At 44.8% G+C, this 11,106-nt stretch overlaps 3 non-coding genes and 2 pseudogenes across 3 annotated transcripts; all 5 read left to right on the top strand.

The window, feature by feature from the left end:
• Positions 1-2,920: 2,920 nt before the first annotated feature.
• On the top strand, positions 2,921-3,029 carry LOC127637833 (uncharacterized; annotated as a pseudogene).
• A 393-nt stretch (positions 3,030-3,422) lies between these two features.
• LOC127637850 (U1 spliceosomal RNA) lies at positions 3,423-3,586 on the top strand. Its single transcript, XR_007969789.1, has one exon. It is a non-coding gene; the product is annotated as a U1 spliceosomal RNA (small nuclear RNA).
• Positions 3,587-4,429: 843 nt separating this feature from the next.
• Positions 4,430-4,580, top strand: LOC127637843 (uncharacterized; annotated as a pseudogene).
• Positions 4,581-9,050: 4,470 nt separating this feature from the next.
• On the top strand, positions 9,051-9,234 carry LOC127637830 (U2 spliceosomal RNA). The gene has a single exon (XR_007969782.1). It is a non-coding gene; the product is annotated as a U2 spliceosomal RNA (small nuclear RNA).
• Positions 9,235-9,629: 395 nt separating this feature from the next.
• Positions 9,630-9,793, top strand: LOC127637863 (U1 spliceosomal RNA). The gene has a single exon (XR_007969801.1). It is a non-coding gene; the product is annotated as a U1 spliceosomal RNA (small nuclear RNA).
• Positions 9,794-11,106: the final 1,313 nt, after the last annotated feature.

Genomic DNA, 11,106 nt, shown 5'->3' on the forward strand with positions numbered 1-11,106 from the left:
AGATATGATAACAGTAAAAATGTGATGTCTCTATGACATTGTAATCCTGAGATTAAGAGGGCACTCCAATTCTGGCATGTGAAATATAACATTGCCAAAATGATAATCCCCCCTGGTAAATCCATTTTATTAAAAAGCTACAGTCTAACTGCTTTTGAGGACACGGCCTTCATAGGAAGATATGTCACCAGCATAAATGTGATGTGACCTCAAAATGCTGAGTTGAGGGAGAGCAATATAATTTTAGCAGGTGTTCAGATGAGATTGTCGAAATGATTCTGATGATTCTGAAAATTAGCTTGTTGCAGTACATGAACAAATAAATACTTGCACAGTGGGAATAAACGTTTAAGTGTATTACAAAGTAAAATCTTTAAATCCTTTAGCAATTTTGGGATCTACCTTTCCCCTTTGGTGAAAAAGTAAGTATGCTATCCACAAAAATAATGGCTCACTTATTTAACTTAGCCTAATATATTCACTTCAATTGTCAGACTTGTCTGAGTGCCTTACTATCTAACAATAGATAGTACGTTCCAACGTGCTACAAGGCCACCACCATCATCCCCATGCCAAAGAAGTCTTCAGTGTCCTGCCTCAACGACTACCGTCCCGTCGCACTTACACCCATCATCATGAAGTGCTTCGAGAGGCTCGTCATGAGGCAGATTAAGACCCAGCTGCCCCCCTCACTAGACCCACTGCAGTTTGCGTATCGTTCAAACCGTTCAACGGACGATGCCATCACCACAACCCTCCATCTGGCCCTCACCCACCTAGACAATAAGGACTCATACGTTCGAATGCTGTTCATAGATTTCAGCTCAGCATTCAACACAATCATTCCCCAGCACCTGATTGGAAAGCTGAACCTGCTGGGCCTGGACACCTCCCTCTGCAACTGGATCCTGGACTTCCTGACTGGGAGACCTCAGTCAGTCTGGATCGGGAACAGCATCTCCACCACCACCACACTGAGCACTGGGGCCCCCCAGGGTTGTGTGCTCAGTCCACTGCTGTTCACTCTGCTGACTCACGACTGTGCAGCAATGCACAGCTCGAATCACATCATCAAGTTCGCCGATGACACAACCGTGGTGGGTCTCATCAGCAAGAACAACGAGTCAGCATACAGAGAGGAGGTGCAGCGGCTGACGAACTGGTGTAGAGCCAACAACCTGTCTCTGAATGTCGACAAAACAAAAGAGATGGTTGTTGACTTTAGGAGAGCACAAGGTGAACACACTCCGCTGAACATCGACGGCTCCTCTGTGGAGATCGTCAAGAGCACCAAATTCCTTGGTGTTCACCTGGCGGAGAACCTCACCTGGTCCCTCAACACCAGCTCTATCACCAAGAAAGCCCAGCAGCGTCTCTACTTTCTTCGAAGGCTGAGGAAAGCACATCTCCCAACCCCCATCCTCACTACATTCTATAGAGGGACTATTGAGAGCATCCTGAGCAGCTGCATCACTGCCTGGTTTGGGACTTGCACCGCTTCGGACCGCAAAGCCCTGCAGAGGATAGTGAGGACAGCTGAGAAGATCATTGGGGTCTCTCTTCCCTCCATCAAAGACATTTACAAAAAACACTGTATCCATAAAGCAACCAGCATTGTGGACGACCCCACACACCCCTCGCACAAACTCTTTACCCTCCTCCCGTCTGGCAAGAGGTACCGAAGCATTCGGGCCCTCACGGCCAGACTGTGTAACAGCTTCTTCCCCAAGCCATCAGACTTCTCAATACTCAGAGACTGGTTTGACACACACGTGTCCTGAGTTGCACTTTAATAACTGTCACTTTATAACTGTCTGCTACCTCAATAACTGCTATGTGCATAGAACATTATCTCATAGTATGTTATGTTTACATTTTTAGAAACTGTCATCTTTTTGCACTACTGAGTACTGGTCGGCGCTGCACTGTCTATTGTCCTGTTCATTGTCAGTAATTTGTTGTACTGTCCTGTACTTTTTGCACATGTTTGCACGTGCACTTTATATAGGTATATATAGGTAGTTTATATAGGTATTTTATTTCGTTGTGTAGTATCATGTGGTCCTATGTTGGTCCTTTGTTGTTTTTAAGTAGCAACATGGTCCTGGAGGAACGTTGTCTCGTTTTGCTGTGTACTGTACTAACTGTATATGGTTGAAACGACAATAAAAACCACTTGACTTGACTTGACTTGACTTGAATATATTACGTATTCTCTTATTTACAGTTATGTTGTATATACACACACATTTCATCAATATACATTAGTATGTTTATTATGGTGTAAACCATAATGATACAGATTAATTAATATACATTTGTATGATGTTCATATTTAGGTCCAATGACAAGAGTTCATATAGTCAATATTACATATAAAATGACTAGAATAACACCATAATCTACATGAATAGCATGACAATGCAGTTCAATTCTACTTTGTTTTATCTGTGAAAGGAGTGTAATTCCTTGAATGCTTGTTCCGCCAATGTGCAGTCCTCTTACACATCATATACATATTACACTATTTTGCATAATGAACACATTTGACATAAAAAACATATCAGTGCACATTAAAAAACAGATAATTCACAACTGCAACGCTAGCAACATATGGTGTAATGCTTGCACTGTCGAAGCCTCTGCTTAGTTTCAGCTTCCATTCTTCATCAAAATTAATTTACATAAATGCTTTTTTAATTCACACTTTCATGCATTTAAATAATAAATTACTACATTGCCTTTGGGTTAATTGTGTGAAAAAGACTGATTATAAATGCTTTTTAGGCGGAAGAGTTTTAAACTCGCTGCACCACTGTCTCGTCAACTGACGTCATGCGCGTGCACGCGAGAGGCACTCAGACTCGGGCAGGGATTCCAATTTCGGCACAACAGGGCCGTCCTCTCACATTACTACGGCATCGCTTCTCTGCCTTTCGGCTAAAATCAAGTGTAGTATCTGTTCTTATCAGTTTAATATCTGATACGTCTTGGTATTGCAGTATTTCCATGCACAGTGCGCTCCCCTTTCGGGGATCAAAATGTGTTATTAAAAGGCAGGGATCTTTGTTCATTAATACAATAAGCGTCTGAGAGCGGGCAAATGAGGAATCTTAACTTTAGCTCTTGTTCAGGTGTGTGATTGCGTGCGCGTGAACAGATCACTGACTCGTCCACCGAGAGCGAATGGTATAGCGGTGTTGTCGCTCACTCCTGAGACCACAAACAGTCACAAGGCAGAGAACTAATACACAGACTAGGTAGCCTTAAAAGTTGGAGTTCAAAGTTGGTGTACACGCCTGTCTAATTGCAAAGCACATTCACGTACTAGGAGTTGTGGATCATTTCTTTATGTATGAGGACAACGTTGGTATGAATGGTAAAGAGGAGAATGGGCTCTATGCCCTAAAACCTGTGCACTTATACTTACCTGGTAGGGGAGACACTATGATCATGAAGGTGGTTCACCCAGGGCGAGGCTTGGCCATTGCACTTCGGTTGTGCTGACCCTTGCGAATTCCCCAAATGTGGGAATCTCGACTGCATAATTTCTGGTAGTGGGGGACTGCGTCCGCGCTCTCCCCTGGTCATTCGATTAAAGAAAGAAAAAATTCTCTGTTGTGTTTGTTGGGCGTGCTGTCAATTGCGGTGCTTCCCATAAACGCAAACCTGATCATTCGTTTTGCACTGTTTAGATTTTAAGACAGCATTAAACAATGTTGAAAGACTCGCTTTCTTTTATACAATATTGTGAATCCTAAGCAATGGTCCTGTTTATTTCTCATTTGCATCACCATCTGTAGAAACGGAATCCTCACTTAACGTGAACACGTTCAAAAACACGTTTAAATATTGTAACATTCGTATGCATGTCCCTCCGTTGAAAAGAAAACCTTGCAGTGTCACTGACCATTTCAACGTGGGAAACAAATGTTAAAGTTCAATGTTGCTATCTTTAAAAACCCTGCAAGATGAAGGAGGACATGCTGACAACGGATTCCGCTTTCCCTCCAATCTTACTAATGTTACGTTTAGTGGACAATTCAGTCAATTAACAAATATATGAAAGCACAGGGAGGAAACAGAAGATGGACATATAAATACTGGGTAAAAAAAAAAAAAAACTAAATGCCAGGATGTGCTTACATGTGAAAGGGACATTCTCCAAAATAAAAAAAATGAAAAAAATGAAAAGCATTTTTAATCAGTTCAGCTTTTCCCATTAAAGCTGGGGGTAAAACAGTTATTTAACATATTGTCATTATTATTATTATTCATAAAGGGCAACTCGACTTGGCTTGGTTTGGTCCCGCACTGGTCAAACCGTACATGTCTGCTAGATAGGTTGTGACCTTTGGGGATATGGAGCTCACCGTGACCTCATCTCCCTTTTCCGTTTCCGGCAGTCCTCTCACGGAGTGACTACGGCAGCGCTTCTCTGCCTTTTGGCTAAGATCAATTGTAGTATCTGTTCTTATCCAGATGGAGGAGACGAGAGGATACACCTTTGCCAGCTACTTTGGTGCGGCTAAAAAAATTATGTGAGATTGCAGGTAATGCCAGATGCTGAAACAGCCTTCAAACGTGATTTTGGACGTGATTTTGTGGTTACCAAGCTTTTGAGAGAGGTCTTCGGAGTTCCAGCTACCCAGGTTTTTTGCCTTCATGATTTTTCGTCTTCTGGATTTATGGATCTGACTTTTTTTCTACTTAAGGACTGTGTTGCTTTCTTTGAGGCTTGGGGGAAAAAGAAGGATCTCCCACCATTAAGGGGCCTAAAGCTTTATCCAGCCTCAAGACTATTTGCCATTGGTGATTCATCTCTACAATCCTTTTGTGGAAGATGGTGACGTCCTAACTTTTCTGGTGAGGTACTGCGAGTCAGTGAAGGGAGGCGAGCGCCTAAAAGATCGTTATGGCATCTGGACAGGCAAGAGGAGGTACCTGGTAAAGCTATGGGCCGACCCAGCATCACCCGGGGGTCTCACACATCCTCCAGGGTCCTTTTTTCATCGGGGTCTAACCGAGGGTTCCTCCACTATCCAGGGCAGCCACTAGACAGCCAAAAGTGTGGAGCTCAAGGCCATGTGAATTCGGCCATGTGATGCCAACGATGTCGCTTTTGCGGCTCAACGAGCCACATTGCATCAGAATTCCCGGAGCCCAAAAGCTGCAGCCTATTTGGGGGTGTGGACCACCTGTTCCACACTTGCCCGACTAGGAGAAAGACATATGCCAGCCTCTTCAGGGAGGGGCCGGACCTGCAGGCGGACTTTGAAGCTCTGCTGATGAGTTTACCTGCTGAGATGGAAAGCCAGGAAGCAGGGCCATCAAACGTAGACCCAACGGATAGAGATCCTAAATGCCAGGTGGATGAAGGTTCGGGTCTTTCCATAGAGCAAGGGAGACGAGTTGAGGAGGACGTGCATCAGCTGCCACCATCCCAGGTATGGTCGGGGATCCAGCAATGAAGCCTGTGAACATCCAGGAGTGGCATTCTCCTTTGGAAGGTGGCGTGAACCGACCACAGCAGGAGGCCTCACCGAGCATGTTGACGGAGCTGGGGCAAAGACAACGTCGGCGATGGCTCTCCGAGAATTCTGGGGGTCAATTGAGAAAGCTCAAGTGCAGTAGGGTAGGACTTTCTAGTGTGCCTCTGCACCAGGGGCGAGCTCCTGGACAGAGCTGGGGAAGATGAGTGGAGGGGAGGGGGGCATTGCGGGAGAGCATGCAGAGGTGATAGTAGAAAAGAAAAGTGGGGTAGAGGAAGGAAGGTGTGTTGAGCACATGCTTACTACAGGCAGGGGAAGTAATGGGGAAAGTTATAGGGAAGGGGGTTCAAGGTAGGGGGGTTTGTTTTGAGGGGTTCACAAGAAAAGGAAAAGGAAAGGGGAAGGGGTGTTCGGGAAGGAAAGGGAGTGTTTAAGGTATTGAATAGAAAGTATAGGTTCAAATATTTTCTTTCAATGACTTGCATAAGAGTGGGCACCCTGAACGCAAGGGGAATTAAGATGTTACAGCGAAGGACTGCAGTGTTTATTTCTTTAAAAAATTTCCATTTGACGTTGTTTTTTTGCAAGAATGTCACCTACAAGGGCAAAGTGATGTACAATGTTTTTCTGCAGGTTGGGGACTGGGGCCATCAGTCTGGGGAGTGGGGAATGTTAGGGCAGATGGGGTAGGTATTTTGTTTTATTCTTGGGAGTTTCTGGTGGAGACCACAAATAAAAATTTTTCAGGGCATGTGATAGTGTCAGATGTCAGATGGAGGGGGGTGGCTTTCCGTTTTGTGAATGTGTATGCACCAAGTAAGCTTGGGGAAAGGGGTGGTTTTCTGGATATCCTGGCTCCTGTTCTATAAACCAACCGACTAGTGATTTTGGGTGGGGATTTTAATATGTCCTTAGACAATGCCTCTGGTAAGGTTTTGGCACAGTTGCTGGCAGACTTTTCCCTCCGGGACTCATTTAGGGCCGCAGGTGGCTTAGTGCCCACCTGTACATGGCATAAAAATAGGCAGGAGGCCTCACGTTTGGATTACTTTTTTTTTCCAGCTCATGTGAAGGCGAGAAATTACACCCAGCTGCCCATGTGGTGCTCAGATAATTTTCTGGTAGGGGTTGGGGCAGAGGTAGGAGGTGTGAAAAGAGGGAGGAAAGTGTGGAGATTCAACACCTTATCTTAAAGATAGAACTTTCAACACAGCACTCCAAAGGCTGCTGGTTGGCTGGAAGAACCTGCAGGGTCTGTTCGACTCTCACACAGCCTGGTTGGAGGGAGTGAAGGAGATGATATCTCTCTTTTGCCACAGCTGGGGGATCGCAAAAGCGGATCGTAGCCGGACTCAGGTCCGCAGATGGTCGGAAGAGCTGCAAACTTTGTGGTCCAATGGAGCCCTGAATACAGCAGAAGGGTGGGCCAGAGCCAGGTACCTTCAGGGAGTCTTGATGTATTTTTACTGGGGCAAAGCTAAAACCTTCCTGCTGTGGTCAGGGGCCCAGAAACGCCAGTTGGATGAGAAACCAACAAAGTTTTTCTTTTCCTCAGTACGGGGTCATCAGCAGCGTAGTAGCATTGAGGGCCTGCTAGGGCAAGGATTGGTCTCCTCAGTGGAGGGAATGTTACAGGTGGCTGCTGATTTCTACAAGGAGCTCTTCAGGGGTAGGGGTCCTTTGAGTCACGCCACGGGGGATTTCCTGGCGGGGTTGATAGATGTTTTGGACAAGGAGGAGAGTGAGGCTTTAGAAGGTCCTTTGAGCCTTCATGAGGTCGATGTGGCATTGCATTCTCTGAAAATGGGTACAGCTCCATGGTGCGACGGACTCCCAGTAGAGTTCTACAAGGCCTTTTTCCCCTTGATAGGGGCAGAGCTGGTCAAAACGTACCAGGAGAGCCTGACGAAGGGGGAATTGCCTCCTACTTTGAGGACAGGTTTAGTGACCCTCCTCTACAAGAAGGGGAGGAAGGAGGACCTGGCAAATTGGAGGCCGATAACCCTGCTCACTACTGTCTACAAGGTGCTGGCAAAGGTTATAACAGAGCGGCTACAAAAAAAGGGGTTAGCTTAGTAGTCCATCCTGATCAGACGTGTGGGGTGCCAGGTAGATCGAGTAAGCTGAACCTGGCCTTGGTCAGGGACATCATCAGCTGGGCCGAACAACGTCATCTGCCTTTGGCAATTTTGAATCTAGACCAAGAGAAGGCTTTTGATAGGGTAAGTCACCCTTTGTTAATGGCCATTCTGGAACACCTGAGGTTTGGTCCTGTCTTCAGGGCCTGGGTTATGCTTCTATATGTGGGGGCCATGAGCAGAATCGAGGTGAATGGGTTCTACTCTGAGCTGGTAGAGCAGCGGAGAGGAGTAAGGCAGGGATGCCCGTTGTCGCCCCTGCTATATTTTTTGTCTCTAGAGCTCCTGATGGCGGATCTACGATCGGCCACTTCCTTGACAGGAGTGCACTTACCTGGTGGTAAGTGCAGATAAGATACTGCATGAGTTTTGTGAGATATCGGGGGCTCGCGTGAACGTGGGTAAGTCTTCTGCGATGTTCATTGGGCACTGGGCTGGGAGAACAATAGTGCCAGGTGGATATTCCTTGTGCCCTGATGGTTTAAAGGTATTGGGTATTCACTTCTTCAGGAGGAATAGTGCACAGGAGAACTGGGGGGCCAAGTTCAAAGCTGCACAAGCAAAGGTAGTCAGATGGAGCTCAAGGAGGCTCTCATTGTGGGGTAGGTTGGAAGTGGTAAGGGCGGACCTTCTCCCAAGCCTGAACCACCTGGCATATATCTTTCCAGTCCCCTTTTGGTATGGTAAGAAACTGGAGAGGCACGTCTTTTCCTTCCTCTGGAGGAACGGAACCGAAATGGTGGCCAGGGCCCAGATGTACCGTCCTCTGAAGGAAGGAGGTAGGGGAGTGCCCTGTATCCCTCTAAAAATGGAGGCCCTTTTTTCCTCCTTTGCGGCACACTTGGTGGCCCGGACCACAGAGCACAGCGCAAAGTTCCTTGCTCAGTTTTGGTTGGCCTTTCCATTGAGGTCTATGGTCCCATGGAGAGGAACAATGCCCTGGTTTGCGGATAGGCCGGAGCACTACCGAAAGGTGGCTGTCCTCGTGGCAGGCAATCCTTGGTGTCAAGAAGAGTCTGTAATCTTAAATCACAAGAAGCTGTATTGTAGGTGGAGGGATGAGCTGTTAGAGGTGGGAGGGAAGAGAGCACAGCCCTGCAGGGTAGATTGGTCCATCCTGCAACCATCCTATTTAGTGGGGTACTGCAAGGACCTGAACTGGCTGGCTGCTTTAGGCCTGTTTTTCAACAAAGAGGTTGTTTTTCTGTTTACTTGGTAAAATAGCAAAAGAGATAATCTTTTTCAAACTGTGTTATGGTGAGGAAGAATCAAGGAGGATATGGGGGGGGGTTATCGAGGGTAGGAGTAGGATAGCTCTTAGAAGCTAGGGGCATCACCTGGTCCTGTTTTTGTTTCTTGATCTTGAAGGATGTCAAAGACAAGGTTTTTTTTGTGGAGATTTATGTATAGTTGGATTTGAATTGTAATTTGTTCCAAATAAAAAAAAAAAATCTGTTCTCATCAGTTTAATATCAGATACGTCCCCTATCCGGGGACCATATATTATATTGATTTTTGGGCCCGGGAGATGGAAGCGGGGCTTGCTCAGTCCACTCCACGTATCGACTTGGTATTGCAGTATTTCCAGGCACGGTGCGCTCCCCTTTCAGGGGATCAAAATTTGTTATGAAAGGCAGAGATCTTTGTTCATTAATACAATAAGCGTCTGAGAGCAGGCAAATGAGGAATCTTAACTTTAGCTCTTGTTCAGGTGTGTGATTGCGTGTCCGTGAACGAACCGCCGACTCGTCGGCCGAAAGCGAATGGTATAGTGCTGTTGTCGCTCACTCCTGAGACCACAAACAGTCACAAGGCAGAGAACTAATACACAGACTTGGTAGCCTTAAAAGTTGGGGTTTAAAGTTGGTGTACACGCCTGCCTAATTGCAAAGCACATTCACTCACAAGGAGTTGTGGATCATTTGTTTGTGTATGAGGACAATGTTGGTATGAATGGTAAAGAGGAGAATGGGCCCTCTGCCCTAAAGCCTGTGCACTTATACTTACCTGGTAGGGGAGACACTATGATCATGAAGGTGGTTCACCCAGGGCGAGGCTCGGCAATTGCACTTCAGTTGTGCTGACCCTTGCGAATACCCCAAATGTGGGAATCTCGACTGCATAATTTCTGGTAGTGGGGGACTGCGTCCACGCTCTCCCCTGGTCATTCGTTTAAAAAAGAAAACTGTCTCTGTTGTGTTTGTCGGGCGTGATGTCAATTGAGGTGCTTCTCGTAAACGCGAACCTGATCGTTTGTTTTGCACTGTTTAGATTTTAAGACAGCATTAAACAATGTTGAAAGACTCGCTTTCTTTTATACAATATTGTGAATCCTAAGCAATGGTCCTGTTTATTTCTCATTTGCATCTCCATCTGTAGAAACGGAAACCTCACTTAACGTGAACACGTTCAAAAACACGTTTAAATATTGTAACATTCGTATGCATGTCCCTCCGTTGAAAAGAAGGCCTTGCGTTGTCACTGATCATTTCAACGTAAGAAACATAAACGTTAAAGTTCAAAGATGCTATCTTTAAAACACCCACAAGATGAAGGAAGACATGCTGACAACGGATTCTGCTTTCCCTCCAATCTTACTGATGTTAAGTTTAGTGGAAAATTTAGTCAATTAACAATTATATGAAAGCACAGGGAGGAAACAGAAGATGGACATATAAATACTGGGTTACATTTTTTATTTTATTTTTTTAAACGCCAGGATGTGCTTACATGTGAAAGGGACATTCTCCAAAAAAAGAAAAAAGCATTTTTAAACAGTTCAGTTTTCCCATTAAAGCTGAGGGTAAAACAGTTATTTAACATATTGTCATTATTATTATTATTATTCATAAAGGGCAACTCGACTTTGGTTGATTATTTTATGACTGAATTTTGTTTAAAGAATAATGCGAGTGTCGACAACATTAATAACAAATTATCTTAAAAGAAGAATTTTCTAATTTGCTGTCAATTCCATCACAATCTCTATACCACTAATTATTTCAATAAATATATGTAACAGGAACTAAATGGTTTACCACCGATGACATATTTTCATGAATAATGTGAAAACAGTATAGATTAAATGTTAAATATCTCTTAGAGCAGACTCCTATTTATCTGAACTTTGAAACTGGAATTTCTGTTACAAAAGTTGAATTTTCTTGCACTGTATCAAACTAAGACAAAGACCACACGGCATCCTCCGAGCTCAGAAATAGAAATGAAGCGCTGTATCAAACTAAGACAAAGGAAATTTTGAGTTCAGTGATCCGAGAGAGATAGAAATAAAGAACTGTATCTGCTACTGAAGTGGACGCCTTCACCTAAACACGCATGATTTCCTACGTGCTCACAAAGGATTTCGTCTTCCCTTCAAGCTCACTGTTCAGTGTAAGAGAAAAGTGAGATTAGTCTGAATTATTAAAAATACAGAGCCGAAGTTAAACTTTGGACCAAGTGGATCCGAAAAAGAA

Source organism: Xyrauchen texanus, chromosome 45 (assembly GCF_025860055.1).
Source record: "Xyrauchen texanus isolate HMW12.3.18 chromosome 45, RBS_HiC_50CHRs, whole genome shotgun sequence".
NCBI lineage: Eukaryota > Metazoa > Chordata > Actinopteri > Cypriniformes > Catostomidae > Xyrauchen > Xyrauchen texanus.